This window comes from Budorcas taxicolor, chromosome 6 (assembly GCF_023091745.1).
Source record: "Budorcas taxicolor isolate Tak-1 chromosome 6, Takin1.1, whole genome shotgun sequence".
Lineage (NCBI taxonomy): Eukaryota > Metazoa > Chordata > Mammalia > Artiodactyla > Bovidae > Budorcas > Budorcas taxicolor.
The window spans coordinates 37,494,627-37,516,322 of NC_068915.1; the positions used below are offsets into that span (position 1 = coordinate 37,494,627).

General features: G+C 40.7%; 1 pseudogene; it reads right to left on the reverse strand.

The window, feature by feature from the left end:
• Positions 1-12,394: 12,394 nt before the first annotated feature.
• Positions 12,395-13,171, reverse strand: LOC128049744 (triosephosphate isomerase-like; annotated as a pseudogene).
• Positions 13,172-21,696: the final 8,525 nt, after the last annotated feature.

A 21,696-nucleotide genomic window follows, 5' to 3' on the forward strand; every position in this document is an offset into this window, starting at 1 on the left:
TCAACATTCAGAAAACGAAGATCATGGCATCTGGTCCCATCACTTCATGGGAAATAGATGGGGAAACAGTGGAAACAGTGTCAGACTTTATTTTTGGGGGGGCTCCAAAATCACTGCAGATGGTGATTGCAGCCATAAAATTAAAAGACGCTTACTCCTTGGAAGAAAAGTTATGACCAACCTAGAGAGCATATTGAAAAACAGAGACATTACTTGCCGACTAAGGTCCGTCTAGTCAAGGCTATGGTTTTTCCTGTGGTCATGTATGGATGTGAGAGTTGGACTGTGAAGAAGGCTGAGTGCCAAAGAATTGATGCTTTTGAACTGTGGTGTTGGAGAAGACTCTTGAGAATCCCTTGGACTGCAAGGAGATCCAACCAGTCCATTCTGCAGGAGATCAACCCTGGGATTTCTTTGGAAGGAATGATGCTAAAGCTGAAACTCCAGTACTTTGGCCACCTCATGCAAAGAGTTGACTCATCGGAAAAGACTCTGATGTTGGGAGGGATTGGGGGCAGGGGAAGGGGACGACAGAGGATGAGATGGCTGGATGGCATCACAGACTCGATGGATGTGAGTCTGAGTGAACTCTGGGAGATAGTGATGGACAGGGAGGCCTGGCATGCTGTGATTCATGGGGTTGTAAAGAGTCGGACATGACAGCGACTGAACTGAAGGACCAAAGTTAAGTCCAGTTCTAGAGTCTACTTTTAATCGCTATGTATTCTTGCTGGCACGTTGAAAAAACTTCAGTGATTCAATAGATTGCAATATAGTGAGTGGATGTAGGGACAGATGAGTTTGGTCAGATAGGCAAAGGCCAGATGAGGGAAGGGGCTTAGGCTGCACTAAGGGGTACAGACTCCACTGTGGAAATGAGAGAATCCCAAAAGATTAAAGTAGAAAAACAATATATTTAGAATTGAAGTTTGGAAAAATCTTTTGTTGATAAGGCAGAGGTGGATTGAGGGAAGCGAGATTGTTGTGGAGGGGGGTACCTTCAAGAAGATATTTTAGTGGTCCATAAAAGCAACAGTAAAGGTCTAAACTAAAGCAGTAGCTGTGGGGAATGGAAAGAATGGAGCAAAGAAAAGTGATGTTAAATAGATAAAAGTAATAGGACTCAGTAGAAGTAAGAGAAGTGGAGAAGATTAGGATGATTTCTGGATTTAGGGCTTGGGTAACTTTGAGAATTGGTACAGCCACATCTCATGCAATTCCTAGCAGAGTTAATTGGTACAATATAATCACTCAGTAAGTTGTTAATAGTATCAGTTCCGTTCAGTTCAGTCGCTCAGTCATGTCCGACTCTTTGCAACCCCATGAATCGCAGCATGCCAGGCCTCCCTGTCCATCACCAACTCCTGGAGTTCACTCAGACTCACGTCCATCGAGTCAGTGATGCCATCTGGCCATCTCATCCTCTGTCGTCCCCTTCTCCTCCTGCTCCCAGTCCCTCCCAGCATCAGAGTCTTTTCCAATGAGTCAACTCTTCGCATGAGGTGGCCAAAGTACTGGAGTTTCAGCTTTAGCATCATTCCTTCCAAAGAAATCCCAGGGCCGATCTCCTTCAGAATGGACTGGTTGGATCTCCTTGCAGTCCAAGGGACTCTCAAGAGTCTTCTCCAACACCAAAGTTCAAAAGCATCAATTCTTCGGTGCTCAGCCTTCTTCACAGTCCAACTCTCAACATCCATACATGACTACTGGAAAAACCATAGCCTTGACTAGACAGACCTTAGTCGGCAAAGTAATGTCTCTGCTTTTCAATATGCTATCTAGGTTGATCATAGCTTTCCTTCCAAGGAGTAAGTGTCTTTTAATTTCATGGCTGCAGTCACCATCTGCAGTGATTTTGGAGCCCCCAAAAATAAAGTCTGACACTGTTTCCACTGTTTCCTCATCTATTTCCTATGAAGTGATGGGACCAGATGCCATGATCTTCATTTTCTGAATGTTGAGCTTATAAGATACAATAAAAGGGGTTGAGAACTGAGAATCAAAAGACTGAAAGTTTCTTCTACCAACATGTGTACCACTTAACCTCAAGAAGACTTCAATTTAAGCCATCTTTTAAAAATAAGGGAATTTTCACACCGAAAAAGAACTAACCATCAATCAGTTGGACCATCATTCCTCCGTCACCTGTGGAGGATTCTTCCCCATTAGTAGGACTTGAACCTGATGAGATCTCCGTATCTAGAGAAATTATAGGAAACAGATGACTATTTAAAATGACATCATTGGGATGCATTCAGCAAAGTTCAGAAAGTGGGAAAGGTTATCAAACATATTACCTGGCTTCTGTCTTATTAGCAGGAGAAGCTGAAAAAAAGAGAGAAGGGAAACTATAGATTAAAAAGATTTCAGAGACATTTCTAGAGAAATTATGAAACAGAGAAATGTTGACAGCTAATTGACCCGGCGCACTAAGCGCTGGCGGCTGCGACCTGGCGCACTAAGCGCCGCCGAGAGGAGTTACCCCACGTCCGAGATCAGGGGCAGCGGCTGAGAGTGCCAGGCTGCAACCGCGCAGGAATGGCGAGAGGAGCTACCCAAGTCCGAAGTCAGGGGCGGCAGCCGGGAGGAGCTACCCTGCATCCGAAGTCAGGGGCGGCGGCCGAGAGGAGCTACTCCAAGTCCAAGTTCAGTGGCGGCCGGGAGGAGACATCCCGCGTCGGAGGTCAGGGGCAGCCAGGAGAAGCCACCTTGCGCCCGAGGCCAGGGGCGGTGGCCCTGAGGAGCCACCCCTCGCCCGAGGCCAGGGGCGGTGGCCGGAAGGAGCAACCCGAGGAGCAGTGCCTGTGTGGGCAGAGGAGGGCCTAAAGGAGCCATCCCACATTGAAGGTCAGGAGGGGCAGTGGTAAGGAGATACCCCTCATCAAAGGTAAGGAGCAAAGGCTATGCTTTGCTGGAGCAGCCATGAAGAGATACCCCACGCCCAAGGTAAAAGAAACCCAAGTAAGATGGTAGGTGTTGCAAGAGGGCATCAGAGGGCAGACACACTGAAACCATACTCACAGAAAACTAGTCAATCAAATCACACTAGGACCACAGCCTTATCTAACTCAATGAAACCAAGCCATGCCCATGGGGCAACCCAAGGGGCAGCTCATGATGGAGAGGTCTGACAGAATGTGGTCCACTGGAGAAGGGCATGGCAAACCACTTCAGTATTCTTGCCTCGAGAACCCCATGAACAGTATGAAAAGGCAAAATGATAGGATACTGAAAGAGGAACTCCCCACGTCAGTAGGTGCCCAATATGCTACTGGAGATCAGTGGAGAAATAACTCCAGAAAGAATGAAGGGATGGAGCCAAAGCAAAAACAATACCCAGCTGTGGATGTGACTGGTGATAGAAGCAAGATCCAATGCTGTAAAGAGCAATATTGCATAGGAACCTGGAAGGTCAGGTCCATGAATCAAGGCAAATTGAAAGTGGTCAAACAGGAGATGGCAAGAGTGAACATCGACATTCTAGGAATCAGCAAACTAAAATGGACTGGAATGGATGAATTTAACTCAGATGACCATTATATCTACTACTGCGGGCAGAAATCCCTCAGAAGAAATGGAGTAGCCATCATGGTCAACAAAAGAGTCCGAAATGCAGTACTTGGATGCAATCTCAAAAACAACAGAATGATCTCTGTTCGTCTCCAAGACAAACCATTCACTATCACAGTTATCCAAGTCTGTGCCCCAACCAGTAATGCTGAAGAAGCTGAGTTGAACGATTCTATGAAGACCTACAAGACCTTTTAGAACTAACACCCAAAAGAGATGTCCTTTTCATTATAGGGGACTGGAATGCAAAAGTAGAAAGTCAAGAACACCTGGAGTAACAGGCAAATTTGGCCTTGGAATGCAGAATGAAGCAGGGAAGAGACTAATATAGTTTTGCCAAGAAATTGCACTGGCCATAGCAAACACCCTCTTCCAATAACACAAGAGAAGACTACACATGGACATCACCAGATGGTCAACACCGAAATCAGATTGATTATATTCTTTGCAGCCAAAGATGGAGAAACTCTATACAGTCAACAAAAACAAGACCAGGAGCTGACTGTGGCTCAGAACATGAACTCCTTATTACCAAATTCAGGCTTAAATTGAAGAAAGTAGGGAAAACCGCTAAACCATTCAGGTATGACCTAAATCAAATCCCTTATGATTATACAGTGGAAGTGAGAAATAGATTTAAGGGCCTAAATCTGATAGATAGAGTGCCTGATGAACTATGGAATGAGGTTTGTGACATTGTACAGGAGACAGGGATCAAGACCATCCCCATGGAAAAGAAATGCAAAAAAGCAAAATGGCTGTCTGGGGAGGCCTTACAAATAGCTGTGAAAAGAAGAGAGGTGAAAAGCAAAGGAGAAAAGGAAAGATATAAGCATCTGAATGCAGAGTTCCAGAGAATAGCAAGAAGAGATAAGAAAGCCTTCTTCAGAGATCAATGTAAAGAAATAGAGGAAAACAACAGAATGGGAAAGACTAGAGATCTCTTCAAGAAAATTAGAGATACCAAGAGAACATTTCATGCAAAGATGGGCTCGATAAAGGACAGAAATGGTCTGGACCTAACACAAGCAGAAGATATTAAGAAGAGGTGGCAAGAATACACGGAAGAACTGTACAAAAAAGATCTTCATGACCCAGATAATCACGATGGTGTGTTCACTAATCTAGAGCCAGACATCTTGGAATGTGAAGTCAAGTGGGCCTTAGAAAGCATCGCTACAAACAAAGCTAGTGGAGGTGATGGAATTCCAGTTGAGCTATTTCAAATCCTGAAAGATGATGCTGTGAAAGTGCTGCACTCAATATGCCAGCAAATTTGGAAAACTCAGCAGTGGCCACAGGACTGGAAAAGGTCAGTTTTCATTCCAATCCCAAAGAAAGGCAATGCCAAAGAATGCTCAAACTACCGCACAATTGCACTCATCTCACATGCTAGTAAAGTAATGCTCAAAATTCTTCAAGCCAGGCTTCAGCAATACATGAGCTGTGAACTTCCTGATGTTCAAGCTGATTTTAGAAAAGGCAGAGGAACCAGAGATCAAATTGCCAACATCCGCTGGATCATGGAAAAAGCAAGAGAGTTCCAGAAAAACATCTATTTCTACTTTATTGACTATGCCAAAGCCTTTGACTGTGTGGATCACAATAAACTGTGAAAAATTCTGAAAGAGATGGGAAAACCAGACCACCTGACCTGCCTCTTGAGAAATCTGTATGCAGGTCAGGAAGCAGCAGTTAGAACTGGACATGGAACAACAGACTGGTTCCAAATAGGAAAAGGAGAATGTCAATGCTGTATATCATCACCCTGCTTATTTAACTTCTATGCAGAGTACATCATGAGAAACTCTGGGCTAGAAGAAAGACAAGCTGGAATAAAGATTGCCGGGAGAAATATCAATAACCTCAGATATGCAGATGACACCACCCTTATGGCAGAAAATGAAGAGGAGCTAAAAAGCCTCTTGATGAAAGTGGAGAGTGGAAAAGTTGGCTTAAAGCTCAACATTCAGAAAATGAAGATCTTGGCATCCAGTCCCATCACTTCATGGGAAATAGATGGGGAAACAGTGGAAACAGTGTGAGACTTTATTTTTGGGGGCTCCAAAATCACTGCAGATGGTGACTGCAGCCATGAAATTAAAAGACGCGTACCTCTTGGAAGAAAAATTATGACCAGCCTAGATAGTATATTAAAAAGCAGAGACATTACTTTACCAACAAAGGTCCATCTGGTCAAGGCTATGGTTTTTCCTGTGGTCATGTATGGATGTCAGAATTGGACTGTGAAGAAGGCTGAGTGCCGAAGAATTGATGCTTTTGAACTGTGGTGTTGGAGAAGACCCTTGAGAATCCCTTGGACTGCAAGGAGATCCAACCAGTCCATTCTGAAGGAGATCAGCCCTGGGATTTCTTTGGAAGGAATGATGCTAAAGCTGAAACTCCAGTACTTTGGCCACCTCATGCGAAGAGTCGACTCATCGGAAAAGACTCTGATGCTGGGAGGGATTGGGCGCAGGAGGAGAAGGGGACGACTGAGGATGAGATGGCCAGATGGCATCACTGACTCGATGGACGTGAGTCTGAGTGAACTCCGGGAGTTGGTGATGGACAGGGAGGCCTGGCGTGCTGCAGTTCATAGGGTCGCAAAGAGTTGGACACGACTGAGCAACTGAACTGAATTGAACTGAATTGCATATTTTATGGTAATAAAAAATTATTGTTAAGTTTTATGTATAATGATATTATTAACATGACTGAGCGACTGAACTGAACTGAATTATGTTTTTAAAAGAAGTCTCATCTTTTAGAGATTCAATCTTAAAATATTCATGGATGAAACAGATATCATGAGGTGGGGAAATAAGATGAAACAAGCTTTGCCATAAATTTATAATCATCAAATTGGTGATAAGTCAGTGGAGATTCATTATCCTATGCTCTTCACTTTTGTATATGTTTGTAGAGGTCTGTACATAGTTATTTTTTAATGAAAATGATTGAACTAAGTGATCTTTAAGACTTTTCCTGTTTCCAATATTCTGTAATCTCTTATTTTCCACAAATTATTTAAGCTTGATATATCCTTTCCAGGAAGCCTCTAATCTAAATTGGCTGCATTTTTCGTGCATGCTAGCTGGAACATTCTGAGGAGTGGTGCTAGAAAAAAAATCACAGATCCTTACTGCTTTTTTTTTTTTTTTTAATCATGGCTGATGCAACAAAACTTTTTGTTGAAATCTCACTATCATAATGCTCTTCTTTATTTAAACAGGTTGTTATGAACTGATTCTCTTATGCCATATGAATATACATTCATCTCATTGATGCCACAGCTGAGTTGCACTGTGTGATGAGTCGTTTCTGGAAAAACCCCCACATTTTTTGTGATGTACACTTCTTTCTTACCTGCCGTGTTTACTCAGGTATCAGATCTTATTAATATTTCCTCCACAGTTTCTTTGAAATCCATCTTCCCTCTTTTCTTATCGCTTCTGCCTTTCTTCAAGTTCTCATTACTTCTCTCCAGGTTATAGTAGTAATATTAGAGGAGAATATTACTGTGGCCTATTTCCCTGTCCCCAGACTTCTGTGACCACAAGATTTAGAATCAGAGATTGAGCTGAAGTCCTGGTGTTTCTTGCTAGTTTTTTACCTTGGATTAAACTCTCTCAGTCTAAAAACTCTCCCCCCACAACTTTTCTTTCCAACGTTGTTTATTACTTCTTGCCTGCTAGAATATAGAGTTCAAGATGCTCTATATTGACTTATAAATAGCCAAGTCTAAGAAGTAGATGGCCACCTGATGCAGAGCTTACTCGTTGGAAAAGTCCGTAATGCTGGAGAAGACTGAGGACAGGAGGAGAAGAGGGCAACAGAGGATGAGATGGTTGGATGGCATCACTGACTCAATGGCCATGAGTTTGAACAAGCTCCAGGAGATAATGAGGGACAGGGAAGCCTGGGGTGCTGCAGTTCATGGGGTCACAAAGAGTCGGATACAACATAGTGACTGAACAACAGCAACAACAAAGAAGAAGATAGATATTCTAAAACATAGTTTCATGTGAAGTCTCTTTGCAGCTCTTGATTGAATTCTTAATAACCTAGAATTTTCTTGAAGAAATGTCAAAGTTTTGTCTTCTCTATCAGAAAAATGCTAAAAATTCTGGGTGTGCCAACATTCTGGTTATTACTAAACCCTTCAACTGTTCCTTCCATATCTCCCTCATCCACTCTTTCTCTCTGAAACCAAAAGTAGTATGTAGTTTGGACATCATCCCTCACATCTACAGTGTTCTTCTATGAGCCATCTCCCCATCAGCCTGGCTGCTCTTTGATACTTCATCATTAGACCCTTTTCTACCCAATCTAAGGTGTCATACCCCTTTAACCTTTTTATTGCCAGTATGCAATAAAATTTTTGCCCTCCAACCAGGCTTACCTGTTCAACTTTTGCCTAATTTTTCCATCAGTATCTCTCTGAACTTTTATGTAATCAATCAATTGCTATCACTTATTGAATTATAAGCTTGGGTGGTGGGAGCCACTAGAGATACATTTATTTCGATTAACGTTTATAATCCAATCAAGTTCTCCCTCCCCTCTTCCCTTCCAGGCCTCTCCTGTTTATGTGAAAGTCAAGTAATACTTTTCCTAACCACACTCAATTTCCCAGAAAACTTCCACATATTCCACAGCCAGGAAAAACAAAGACCAAACTGTACCTAATATAAATTCCTACTTAAGAGCCATCATATTCTCTTGTGTGGTACTGGTGGTGGTGATGTGTATCCGTGTCATCTGTTTTTTATTGTGAGATTCTAGAGGGCAAGGACTATATCTATTTAAACTGCTGTTTACAGAGTCAGGAAAACCACATCTATGGTTATTTACATGAGACTGGACGTTTTCATATCTTCTGACATCAGGTGAACAATAATAAGATGTATCAATGAATTCCTTGTCTTTTCTAAAGGAGAAGGCAAATATGTTAGCACACAGTGCTATTAGCAGACAGTAAACTAAGTAAACTAAGAATACTTATAGATTGTTTTCTGTGTTGTGGTTCCCGTCTCCAAGGGAAAGTTTCTGAATTTATCTCCTTCCAAATTTTGAATAAAAAAGATTTGGAAAGAGATAAAGGAATGAAAGTTAAATCTGGTTGGATCTCTCTACAGCCTTCCCTGGGAGTTTATCTCTCTGGTTTACCACTTACTTCTGCCTATTGGCTGTCTTTCACTGGAATTTAATTTTTGAGTTTCTTTCATAAAACAAAGAAACAAAACCCCCCTTCATCCATAATATTCCCACCTAGCTAGCTACTCATATATTTTTCTCTTCCTCTTCACAGACAAGTTTCTTAAGAGATACCAGTATTTAAGGATATAACTGCTTCACCTTCAGCTCATTTCTCAGCCCATAGCAGTGTGGCCTCTGTCCCCATAATTCTGTAGAAACTTAGCTCATAAATATTACCAATGACTTCATTCTGGTTAACCAATGAGTTCTTGCTGGTTAATTGTAGTGAGCACTTTTCAGTCACTTTCCTAGGTAGCATCTGTAGCGGCTGATGCTGCTGACTGTTTCCTCCTCTTTCAAAAGTTCTACGTCTCTCCCGCATACATGGTACTGCATTTCCGGTTTCCTCTTTCCTCCCCACCTGCTATTTGACAACTGCTCTCACGCGCTCCTCTTTTCTAGCTGTCTTTTAAATGTTGATATTACCAGGGTTCTCTTCTTGTCCATCTCTTCACATTCTCCAGAGTCTTTCTGGATGCGCTTTTTCATTCCTGTTGTTTCACTTATCCACCTGCTGGGTTTTTTTTTTTTAATTCAAATTTTCCTCTTGCCTTCAGGGTCATACATATCAAACTTATAATGGAAATATCCCCTTGGAAGTTCCCAGATTATCTCAAATTCCCAGATGCCCTTCTGGATTTTTTTCCAATTGCTCATACTAGAAATTTGATATCATCCTTGTAGTGTCTGTCCTTTACCCCTCCTACCCCACTGTGGTCCTGTTAATTCCACACCCCTTAAATCTTACTTCCATTCACCTTCACTACAACTGTCATCTTACTTGACCACTGTTGTCTCACATGGGCTACTATAAGAATCTCTTTATTTTTCAAACCATGGCCAAAATAAACTATCTAAAGTGATTTTCAGTAATATATTTTCAACATCTGCTTAAAATCCTCCATGACTCTAGGATCCTCAGGATAAACTTTAAACTTCTCAGAGTCGCATAGAAAACACTTTGTGATTGATTTTTACAAATGACTCCAGTCCTGCTCCTTTAATTTCCTGTCTCACACTAAGCTCAAGCCATGCTATGGTATTTCATTTCCTTCCTTTTTACCATGTCTCTTTCTCTAGGCTCTGACACATGCTGTCTTTGTCTGTCTAACTCTGACCGGTCATTCAGGGCTCAGTTCTGAAGTCACATCCTTTAGGAAACCTGTCCTGGTTCCTAGCCTCACTTTGGTTAGGTTGGCATCCCTTCTATGTTTCCAAAGCATTCCTGTGATAGTAATGACCCTTCTCTATCAGGGCTGATTGCTTATCTCTCATGACCTCTGAATAGGTTAGGCGTTTTTGAGAACAGGATCAAGGTCTTATTTACCATTCATTATATCTCCAACCAGTCATCACAGTGCCTGATGCAGGACATTTATTTAATAAATATTCTTGAAATAATGGCTGACTGACTAAGAATGAAGACTGAAAGGCCATCTATCACAGTGTTTCTCAACTTATTTTTTCCATTATTGTCCAATAAGAAGAAAAAATTAATCTAATATAATATCTCCCTGATTGTGTGTGCTCAGTCGCTTCAGCAAAGACTCACCCAGGCATCAAACCCAGGTCTCCTGCATCTCCTTCACTGCAGGCAGATTCCTTACCACTGAGCCACCAGGGAAGCCCATCTTCCTAAAGAGAGAAATTAAATACTAAGGAATCATAGAATTGAACTTTGAAAGGCTGTGGACCATTGTAATATCTAAGAGAATGGGGAAGGGAACCGATAATGATTTCCAGAGTGCTGTCATGTCTATACCTATTTATATCAGCCATAGTAAGGAAAGAACACTCTTTTCTATATGTGGACAGACTGAAGGATTATTTTGATCTCACTTTTTAGTTAATAATTTTCTTATACCTTCTTTGTGTTTTGAGCTGGAGGCAAATTTTTACTTACCAATGATAAGGTTTTGTGCTATTACTTGACTATTCAATTACTCCGTGAAAAACCTGAATGTTTACTTTGTGAAATTAAAACACCTAGTATATTTATCAAACCAGCACATTCTTCAGTGAAAATACCAAAATACTAGAAATACCAAATATGAAAACACCAAAATACGAGAAATGTGTTCTCAGAAATCATTTCAGGGATTGCACAATTGACAAATATAGTCTTAGTTACTAGCTAGGGTTATATTTTTGGTATTCCTTAGGTTTTCCACTGACTTGGACCTTCTGAAATGACCTGCAATAATGACAGTTTGTGATTCCACATAAAACAAATCACTGCCAGTCTTTAGTTGTGGTCTTGTGTTGTAATTTTGTATGATATGGCTCATTCTGTTGCATCAGCCGTAAAAGTTACAACACTGCTGAGGCCAGCTGTTCACATAGTGGACATTTACTGGATTTAGTTTGGTATGTTCTGCTTGAATGTGTCCAGTGTAGATTCCTCGGGATACCCATGGTCCAATGCATTCCAAGCAAGTTTCTCCATTTTGGAAGAGTAATCTTTATGTGTATGTCTCATTTTCTTCCAGCTGATTTTTTATCCTTGTATCTGGGCTTTCATCTAGATCCTCTGCCCTAAAAATTTTTAGTTTTAGGGTTTTTTCTTTTCCTTTTGCTATTTTCTAGTTAATTCACTGTTTTTCTCTGCTCCCAAATAACTCTCTGTGTTGCTGTCATGGTACTACACCTATAGAAAGAGCTTATTAGATATAGGGTGACAAACTGAATGACTGATTTTCTCATACTCATTACTATGGACAAAGTCTTCCTACTATAACAGAATTTGGTATGCAAGTTCTTAATCCTATACACTACTCTAAGGAATAGATTAGCAGTTATTTTAATTAATTTTATTCCTTTATTATTACTATTATTTTGCTGCATCAGGTCTTAATTGCAGCATGTGGGCTCTTCTCTGTAGCACGTGGGCTTCTCTCTAGTTGTGGCCTACGGGCTTAGTTGCCCAGTGGCATGTGGGATCTTAGTTCTCTGATCAGGGTTTGAACCATTTCCTGCATTAAAAGGCAGATTCTTAACCACTGGACTGCCAGGGAAGTCCCACAAAATATTAGTTATCTAGATTCAAAATTTTAATGCTTAAGAAAAACATTTCTTAAAGACATTTTATTTATTTATTTTTTCAGTGCCAGGCATTTATTCCCCCACACGCAGGACTGCTCAGACCACAGGCATTGGCACCGTGGGAGGGAGCAGCACCCTGGCCTGAGCTGAGGACAAGGCTTTCTCTCAGCCCTTGGCCTCATGGCGGGAGACGGGACAGGACCGGTTCTCTCCTGTCTTCACTGGGGACTAAGGGGACCCACGAGCAAACCACCCTCCCACCTCTCAACCAAGAAGGAGCCACCTTGGTGACAGGTTTAGTTCCAACGGGTACAGTAAGTGGAGGCGGGATGGTTCTGGTCCTAACCACGACAAGGTAGGGTGTAGACGGTAAAAGAAGAGGTGCTTTGGATTCGGCCACGAGAGGGGTCAGACGACGCCACGAGAAGCGTGTGTGGAGGTCGAGGGGCAGTACAGTTACTGGGCTTCTGAGCTACCTAGTCCCTGGCTCGGTAGGAAGGGTAGCGGAGATGGACAGGGTTTATTGTTTGGCATTGATGATGTCAAGGAACTCAGGCTTGAGGGAAGTACTGCCCACAAGGAAGCCATCCACATCAGGCTGGCTTGCCAGCTCCTTGCAGGTTGCCCCCGTCACAGAACCCCCATAAGTGATGTGAGCGCTCTGAGCCACTGCATCAGAGACGTTGGACTTAAGCCATCCCCGGAGCTTTTCGTGTACTTCCTGGGCCTGTTGGGGTGTTGCCATCTTGTCAGTACCAAGGCCCACACAGGCTCATAGGCCAAGACAACCTTGCTCCAATCCTTCGTGTTATCTGTGATGACCTTGGTTTGCTCGAAAATGACCTTCTCAGTGATGCCAGCTTCCCTCTCATCTAACTTGTCCCCAGTGGAGGCAATCACTCCAAGTCCCTCTGCCAGGGGCCACTTTCTTCCCAATCAGCTCATCTGACTCCCCAAAGACATGCCTTCTCTCAGAGTGCCCCAGGACTACCCACGTGGCTCCAAGGTCTTTGATCATGCCAGGGCTGATCTCCCCCGTAAAGGCCCCATTGACCACTTTGTAACAGTTCTGTGCAGCCATGGCAATCTTGGGATCTAGCTTCTGCTGGGCGAAGTCAGTGTAGGTGGTGAGGGGTGCGCAAACCACCGCGGTGTTGGCTGGCACCTTGGCCGCATTCAGAGTGTTGATGAGTTCCCCCAGATTGTTCTTTCTCCCCTTCATCTTCCAGTTCCCTCCAACGAAGAACTTCCTGGAGGGCACCATGGCTGAGGAGTAGGCATGCTGAAGGTCAGGATCAGCCTGTTAAAGACATTTTAAACTCAAGATATATATCTATATCTTGTATTCTCCAGGCACAGCCATGCTCAGAGGCAAAGGATAAGATGACAGGTCTCTCCTCAACTTTTAAAATCTAAAAAAATTAAACAACTTATAATAAAATCAGATGGAATAAAGTAATGACAAGTTAACTAATAATAGGCCAAGTCAGAAATAAAATCAATCAGATTAAGCAAGAAATTCAACAACTCTGGAAAACATGATCTTCTGTCACTGACATCACTGTCACCATCAAAAATGTTGAAATGCCTCTTCCACCTGATATGTGACAAAGTCTCTCTTTTGAAAGAATAACTTTTATATGCAAAAATGTGAGGGTTTTGGCATTTTTACATACAGGTATCTAAAAGCCTAGAAATAATTATTCTTTGATAGAAATATAAAATTAAACAACATCTCCAAAAGGCTAAGTTCAGTATTCCCAATAAAAAGGAAAATAGTATGGGATGGTGGACTGGAGATCCCATTAAATTCAAGTTTTTGTGATATAAATCCACCAAGTTAGAAAATCTTTTAAAATACATGGAACTTATTTTTCTTGAAATCTGATGAGCTGGCATCAGGAGATGATGTCCTCCCTTAGTCTTGTGGCTTTACATGTAGGGTGGGGGTCAAGGGATTTGCCTACAATTTCAGGCTGATTCAAAACCAGAGTCAAGTCCTCCTTGTAATTATGTTTTCCTGTAATAGCTCAAGAGCTCCTACTCCACATTCAAGTTCATATTTTATTAAGGTAAATTGGCAGAGCCTTTCCTTCTGTTGGTGTTACTGTGTCAGTGAGAAGCCACCACCCATGAGAGACCAGGAATGGTCTCTGTGGTAGAAGAAGTGTTGGCCACCATGAGAGAAAGAAGTTCCCCAGGGGTTTGGATATTTTAAGTTTGGTGGTAGATTTTGTTCAGGAATGGATGGGGTTGGGGGGGTGGGGAATGCCTCACGAAAGAACATGTTATTTGAGAACAACCAAATCTAAAGGGCTGCAAAGAAGGAAGCAGAGTGTATCAAATGAAGCATTGGATTGTAAAGGACCTCTGTCCAGTTCAGGGGCCCATGGAGAAGATACAAGCATAATACCAATGAGAGCTGGAGTAGCAGGAGTGGGGGTGGGAGGTGGGAACAAAGATAGTGGCAGAAAAAGATAGATCTAATAGAGAAACTAAACACTTTACTGTGCCTAATCATAAGAAAGGCACAGAAATTCAGAACTTCACAAAGCTCTTTCATGACACTGGTGGGAAAATCTTTTTTGTTTTATTTGTTTCCTAGAATAAAATTCATATTTCAAGAGATAATTTGATTAACATAATCTGGACACTTGTCCTGGAGAAGGCAATGGCACCCCAAGCCAGTACTCTTGCCTGGAAAATCCCATGGATCAGGGAGCCTGGTAGGCTGCAGTCCATGGGGTCGCTAGGAGTCGGACACGACTGAGCGACTTCACTTTCACACATTGGAGAAGGAAATGGCAACCCACTCCAGTGTTCTTGCTTGGAGAATCCCAGGGATGGGGGAGCCTGGTGGGCTGCTGTTTATGGGGTCATACAGAGTCGGACACGACTGAAGTGACTTAGCAGCAGCAGCAGACACTTGTCCAAAAATTTGAAGAAAGATTATAATTTTCTAAAACACACTGTTGCTAAGCAATGATATTCCATACACTCAAAGTCTATAGACTATTTGTCCACTTAATGACCACCAAGGTACCCATGGAGGGAGGAGCCTCTTAATTTCAGTTTTTTCATGAGGTCCAAATTGATATAGATAAGTCAGTAGTAATAGAAGCCATTTTTTTCTCTTGGTAAGTCTGTGATGTTGTAAGCCATAGACTCTCCACAATTCTTATCCATCCATCCATCAGTTCATCTATCCATCATTTTCAATACCTGCTAGGTACTAGGCGCAATGACAAATGAATACTAGGGATACAAAAATATCCCAATAAGAAGATACAAAATTATCCCAATAAAATTAAAATTGTCCATAATTTCTTTGTGAAGAGTCTAAGGTAAGCTCACTAGTGGCATTTTGATATCTGTCTTCTAAGATGACAAAAGAAGCCATCAGACAAAGCCTTTTATGTTTTTGCATTTGACTTTTTTTTTCTTTCTCAAAGAACAGATAGCAAACTTAACAAAACTAAAGAAAAAAAAAACCCACATTCTCAGGAAACTTTTTAAAGATTCCCATGTGGGTAAGTGTAAACTTAGTTGAAGTGAGAGATTTTTTTCATTGTTTTAAATATATGAAAAATACTTAATCAGCTCCAAAATACATGAATTAATTTCATCTCCAGAGGATTGGAAATCAATTTGCCTGCCTCTTACTACAAGGTTTCTTCTATTTCATTTTCACATTCACATTATTCTTTAGAACCATAGCAAAGTTATAGGCTCTACAAATGGAATTACATTTTTAGCATGCACACTAAGGAAGAAACTTGAGGACCCACTTGAAACTTGCAAACACCTTTATGTATATGGAGAACAGTAGTTACTGTAGTATCCAACTGTAAAAACAACCATGGTGCTATTTTCAGCTTAACTCTTTAGACGATCTAACTCAGAATGCCTTTTCATTTTCCTTGTTAATTGCACCATGCTTTGGCCAGTGGTCCTGTGATTGTGTCCATGTAAGGCAGAGTTGATGCAGTAAGTTAAGCATACTTGCTAGAATAAACCTAATATTTGTTTCAAAGCTGTTAAGGCTTAAAATAGATTCAGACTCCAGTTCAACCTTGGGGCCTTTAACAAATTTGGTATTTTAAAAAATTGAAGTATAAATACAAATAGTAAACTACATAGATCTTAAGTGAACAGTTCATTAGGTTTTGATAATTGTTTATACCCAGGTCAACACAGAGCATTTGCCTTACTCTAAAAGTTCTCTCATATCCTTTCCTACTCTGTTCCCTTTGTCTGACAGTCAACCACAAGTCTGCTTTTCATCCCATAGATAAGTTTTGTTATCTCTCTTTTTAAAAAATGTTTATTTATTTGTCTGCACCAGGACTTAGCTGTGGCATGTAGGATCTTTAGTTGTGGCCTGTAGGTTTTTTTAGTTGTGGCCTATGGGATCTAGTTCCCTGACCAGGGATTGAGCCCGAGTCTCCTGCATTGGGATCGTGGAGTCTTAGCCATTGGACCACCAGGGAAGTCCCTGCTATCTCTTGAAGTTTATAGAAATGAATTGTACAGTAAGTCTTCTTTCATGTCTGACTTCTTCCATTGAGCATCATACTTTTTATATCCATTCAGTTTGATCATGTATCAGTAGTTCACTGTTTTTATTGATGAGTAATATTGCATTATATAAATACACCACAATTTGATTATTCATACTCTAGTTAATAGAGTATGAAATGTTTCCAATTTTCCATTTTTTTCTGGCATGAAAAAAGCTACAGTAAACATTAATGTACCTATCTTTCTATGGATATATGACATACTTAGTTATAAATTTAAGCTATAATGACATCAGAGCATTGATACTTAAGCTTTAATTAAGTGGCTACCTTGAGTGTTCATTGGAAGGACTGATGTTGAAGCTGAAACTCAAATACTTTGGCCACCTGATGTGAAGAGCTGACTCATTGGAAAAGACCCTGATGCTGGGAGGGATTGAGGGCAGGAAGAGAAGGGGATGACAGAGGATAAGATGGCTGGATGGCATCACGGACTCGATGGACATGAGTTTGAGTGAACTCCAGGTGTTGGTGATGGACAGGGAGGCCTGCTGTGCTGCGATTCATGGGGTCGCAAAGAGTTGGACATGACTGAGTGACTGAACTGAACTGAACCTTGAGAAAATCAGAGTATAAAAGAGATGGACAAGGGCCAGCACAATGCATTTAGTAGGTCTATAACCAGGGACAGGGAGGGGAACACCAGGACACACCAAGGCCTCCACACTGCACTGCTCTCACATCAGCTCTGAGCACTTCACCCCCACTGCCCTGGGAGCTGCATGGGAAAGTAGACATTGGTTAGAGTTATACATGAAAAGACAAACTTAGAGACAAATATACTTGGGTTAAGTTCTGGCTCTGTAACTTAAGACAAACTGATTGACCACTTTGAGTCTCAGTCATTCTCATCTTTAAGATAAAAAAATTCCTAGTGTGATAGGTAAAAAACTAGTTAAAGTCACAGCAAATTTAATTTGTACAAAATATAATCAGATAGCATAATTTATGTATCATAATGAGACAAGATTCTTCACCATCTGAGCCACCGGGGAAGCCCCTATGAGACAAAATCTGTTAAGACTGTAATTTGAATTCCAGCTCATACACTGGAATGATTTAAATTAAAACATTTTTGGGGAATTCCCTGGTAGTCCAGTGGTTAGGACTCTATACTTACACTGCAAGGGGCACTGATTCTGTCCCTGGTCAGGGAACTAGGATTGCTCAAGCTGTGTGGCAAGGCCAAAAATATTTTTAGTTCTTGAATGTTGACTAGGCTTGTTGTGGTGATCATTTCACAATATATATAAATATCAAATCATTATGTTGTACACATGAAACTAATATAATGTTTGTATATAAATTATACCTCAATACAAAAAGAGAAAGTTTTGTTTTCATCAGGTGATTCTCTGGTTGAACTTACATAGGGCAAATTGATGCAATAAATTCCACATACTTTGGTGGATAAACCCCCTAATGTTGGCAGCTTAATAAATAAAATGCCATTTAGGGATCCTTCCCTTAAACTTTGCAAAATGTTCACTGTTGGTATTCTCTATCATTAAAATTAATTGCAAAGGGATATCTGTTAATGAAATTTCACATACTTCATCTTTGAAAATGTCTTTCCATGCAGATAGATCCAGCCAAATACTGATATCAGTCCATAAACATGTGATTTTAGTTGAGCATATTCATTACCAGGAAGACATGGATAGAATTCTGTTAAGTTTGTCTCTTGATATTTGCCTTTTATCCTGTCATTACATTGCAAATTAATCACCTTCAATTGAAGTTAAATGGCAACTCCTCAATGTTATTAGTTAAATGAATTTCTGTTGTTAAATAAGTTTTAAAATATGAAAATTTTGTTCATGCCTCCATGTAAGCCTGAAAATGCTGCTGGAACTACAGTTTGAACTTGGAAAAATATATCTGCTGCAAATTTTTGTAAGAATGGAGAACTCAGTTCTTGTTTGAATGTTTGACAGCCTAGGAAATATAAAAAGCGTTGCAGATATAACCAAGAATTTCTAACCCCTATTATAGTGATTATTTTATAATATATGCAAATGTCAAATCATTGTGTAATATAACAACTGTATTTCAATTAAAAAATACTTATTGGTCCCTAATAACTTACATTTTCATTTACTTAGGTGATGATTGGAATTTTGTATTGAATGTAGTAAAATACAATACTATTCTCAGCTTAAACTAATATTTGCATTTCATTATTTTAATCTGCAACACAATTTAATGCATGACTCCCTGAAATATTTTCTCATATATTATCTTGTTGTAATAATTCTTTATTATGTTCTATAGTCTGGTGGAATTCATTGCTTTTTCTATTGTTTTCCTGACTCCTGTACCTTTTTTTTCAGTATCCATTACCTCCTGATTTGGGCTTTTCTATTAAGTGTTTTGGAAACCAAAATGGGCTAGAGAGCATTAGTTTTGTCATTAAAATATTGTGTCACCAATTTTTACTATATTGTCATTTTTAAATAATGTTGTAAAAATCAATAGCAAATTTATATTGTTGACATTTGGCCACCTCATGCGAAGAGTTGACTCATTGGAAAAGACTCTGATGCTGGGAGGGATTGGGGGTAGGAGGAGAAGGGGATGACAGAGGATGAGATGGTTGGATCGCATCACTGACTCGATGGATGTGAGTCTGAGTGAACTCCAGAAGATGTTAATGGACAGGGAGGCCTGGCATGCTGCGATTCATGGGGTCGCAAAGAGTTGGACACGACTGAGCGACTGAACTGAACTGAACTGAACTGAACTAACATAACTGTTCATCTTTTATTAGAATTAAGAGTCATTTTAGCTTCTCAGCCTCAGTTTCTATATTTTTAAATTAAATTATTCATTTATTTATTTTTTGGTTGCGCTGTGCCTTCATTGCTGCACACAGGCTTTCTCCAGTTACAGTGAGTGGGAGCTATTCCTCTTTGTTGGGTGCTTGGGCTTCTGTTTGTGGTGGTTTCTCTTGTTGTGGAGCACAACCTCCAGGTGCATGGGCTGCAGAAGTTGTGGCTGGAGGACTCAGAAGTTGCAGCTTGTGGGATCAAGAGCGCTGGTTCAGTAGTTGTGGCTCACGAGTCGAGTTGCTCCATGTCATGTGGGATCTTCCTGGACCAGGGATCAAATCCTTGTCCCCTGCATTGGCAGGCTGATTCTTATCCACTCCTACCAGGGAATTCCTTCAGTTTCCATATTTTTAATACGAGGATCATAATACCTATTTTTAAGTCTTTATGAGTAATAAGATAGTGCATATGGAATGTCTGCTATTGTGAGTCTTCAATATAGTTCATGTATTGGATGGTTAGGATTAAAGTTAGGGATCGAGTTAGGATTCAGTTCAGTTCAGTTCAGTTCATTCACTCAGTCGTGTCCGGCTCTTTGCGACCCTATGAGTCACAGCACGCCAGGCCTCCCTGTCCATCACCAACTCCTGGAGTTCACTCAGATTAACGTCCATCGAGTCAGTGATGCCATCCAGCCATCTCATCCTCTGTCGTCCCCTTCTCCTCCTGCCCCCAATCCCTCCCAGCATCAGAGTCTTTTCCAATGAGTCAGCTCTTCGCATGAGGTGGCCAAAGTACTGGAATTTCAGCTTTACCATCATTCTTTCCAAAGAACACCCAGCACCGATCTTCTTTAGAATGGACTGGTTGGATCTCCTTGCAGTCCAAGGGACTCTCAAGAGTCTTCTTCAACACCACAGTTCAAAAGCATCAATTCTTAGGCACTCAGCCCTCGTCACAATCCAACTCTCACATCCATACATGACCACTGGAAAAACCATAGCCTTGACTAGACAGACCTTTGTTGGCAAAGTAATGTCTCTGCTTTTCAATATGCTATCTAGGTTGGTCATAACTTTCTGTGAAAAGAAGAAAACCAAAAAGCAAAGGAGAAAAGGAAAGATATAAGCATCTGAATGCAGAGTTCCAAAGGATAGCAAGAAGAGATAAGAAAGCCTTCCTCAGCGATCAATGCAAAGAAATAGAGGCAAACAACAGAATGGGAAAGACTAGAGATCTCCTCAAGAAAATTAGAGATACCAAGGGAACATTTCATGCAGACGGGCTCGATAAAGGACAGAAATTGTATGGACCTAACAGAAGCAGAAGACATTAAGAAGAGGTGGCAAGAATACACAGAAGAACTGTACAAAAAAGATCTTCATGACCAAGATAATCACGATGGTGTGACCACTCACCTAAAGTCAGACATCCTGTAATGTGAAGTCAAGTGGGCCTTAGAAAGCATCACTACGAACAAAGCTAGTGGAGGTGATGGAATTCCAGTTGAACTATTTCAAATCCTAAAAGATGATGCTGGCACTCAATATGTCAGCAAATTTGGAAAACTCAGCAGTGGCCACAGGACTGGAAAAGGTCAGTTTTCATTCCAATCCCAAAGAAAGGCAATGCCAAAGAATGCTCAAACTCCCGCACAATTGCACTCATCTCACATGCTAGTAAAGTAATGCTCAAAATTCTCCAAGCCAAGCTTCAGCAATACATGAACCGTGAACTTCCTGATGTTCAAGCTGGTTTTAGAAAAGTCAGAGGAACCAGAGATCAAATTGCCAACATCTGCTGGATCATCAAAAAAGCAAGAGAGTTAGGATTACATAAACGTAATATTAAACATTCCTTTTATAATTTTCACATACATATATTCTTTTTATCTTGAAACATCTCAAAAAATTTATTGTTCATATGATAGTTCACTTTCATCATACTCTAGAGAAACACAGATGTATAGTTTCCTAAAACTCATATGTATGAATGTAAAGTGTCCTTAATATATCTAATTATAAGATGTTGTACATATATTTAAAACAACTTATCCTCTACTGTTTTATTATATCTATAAATATGTTGCCTTTTCACTAATTAAACATTTTAGTGAGAAAATTAGGGAGGAAAATGAAAAAATATCAGCCACTATTCCTTGAGGCATATCATTCACAGACCATAGAAAAAGAACAAACAATTTGTGGACCACTGTAGCCAGAAACCAACCATTAGCAAACCAATGCATTTCAAATGCAGAGGGTCACAGGATGACCTGCTGACTCCAAGGATCTCAAGAGTGACACCCCATACAGCAATGTTTTTTTGGGTGGCATCTTGTTAACTCATGAACCACAAAGTTTCATGCTTAAAATGTGGTTGAAAATTTAAGCAGAAACCTGTAAATGAGTAGCTTAGTGTCTTAAAACCATATCTTTAGCCAAATGAAGGTGTGGCCCCATGATGTTTCT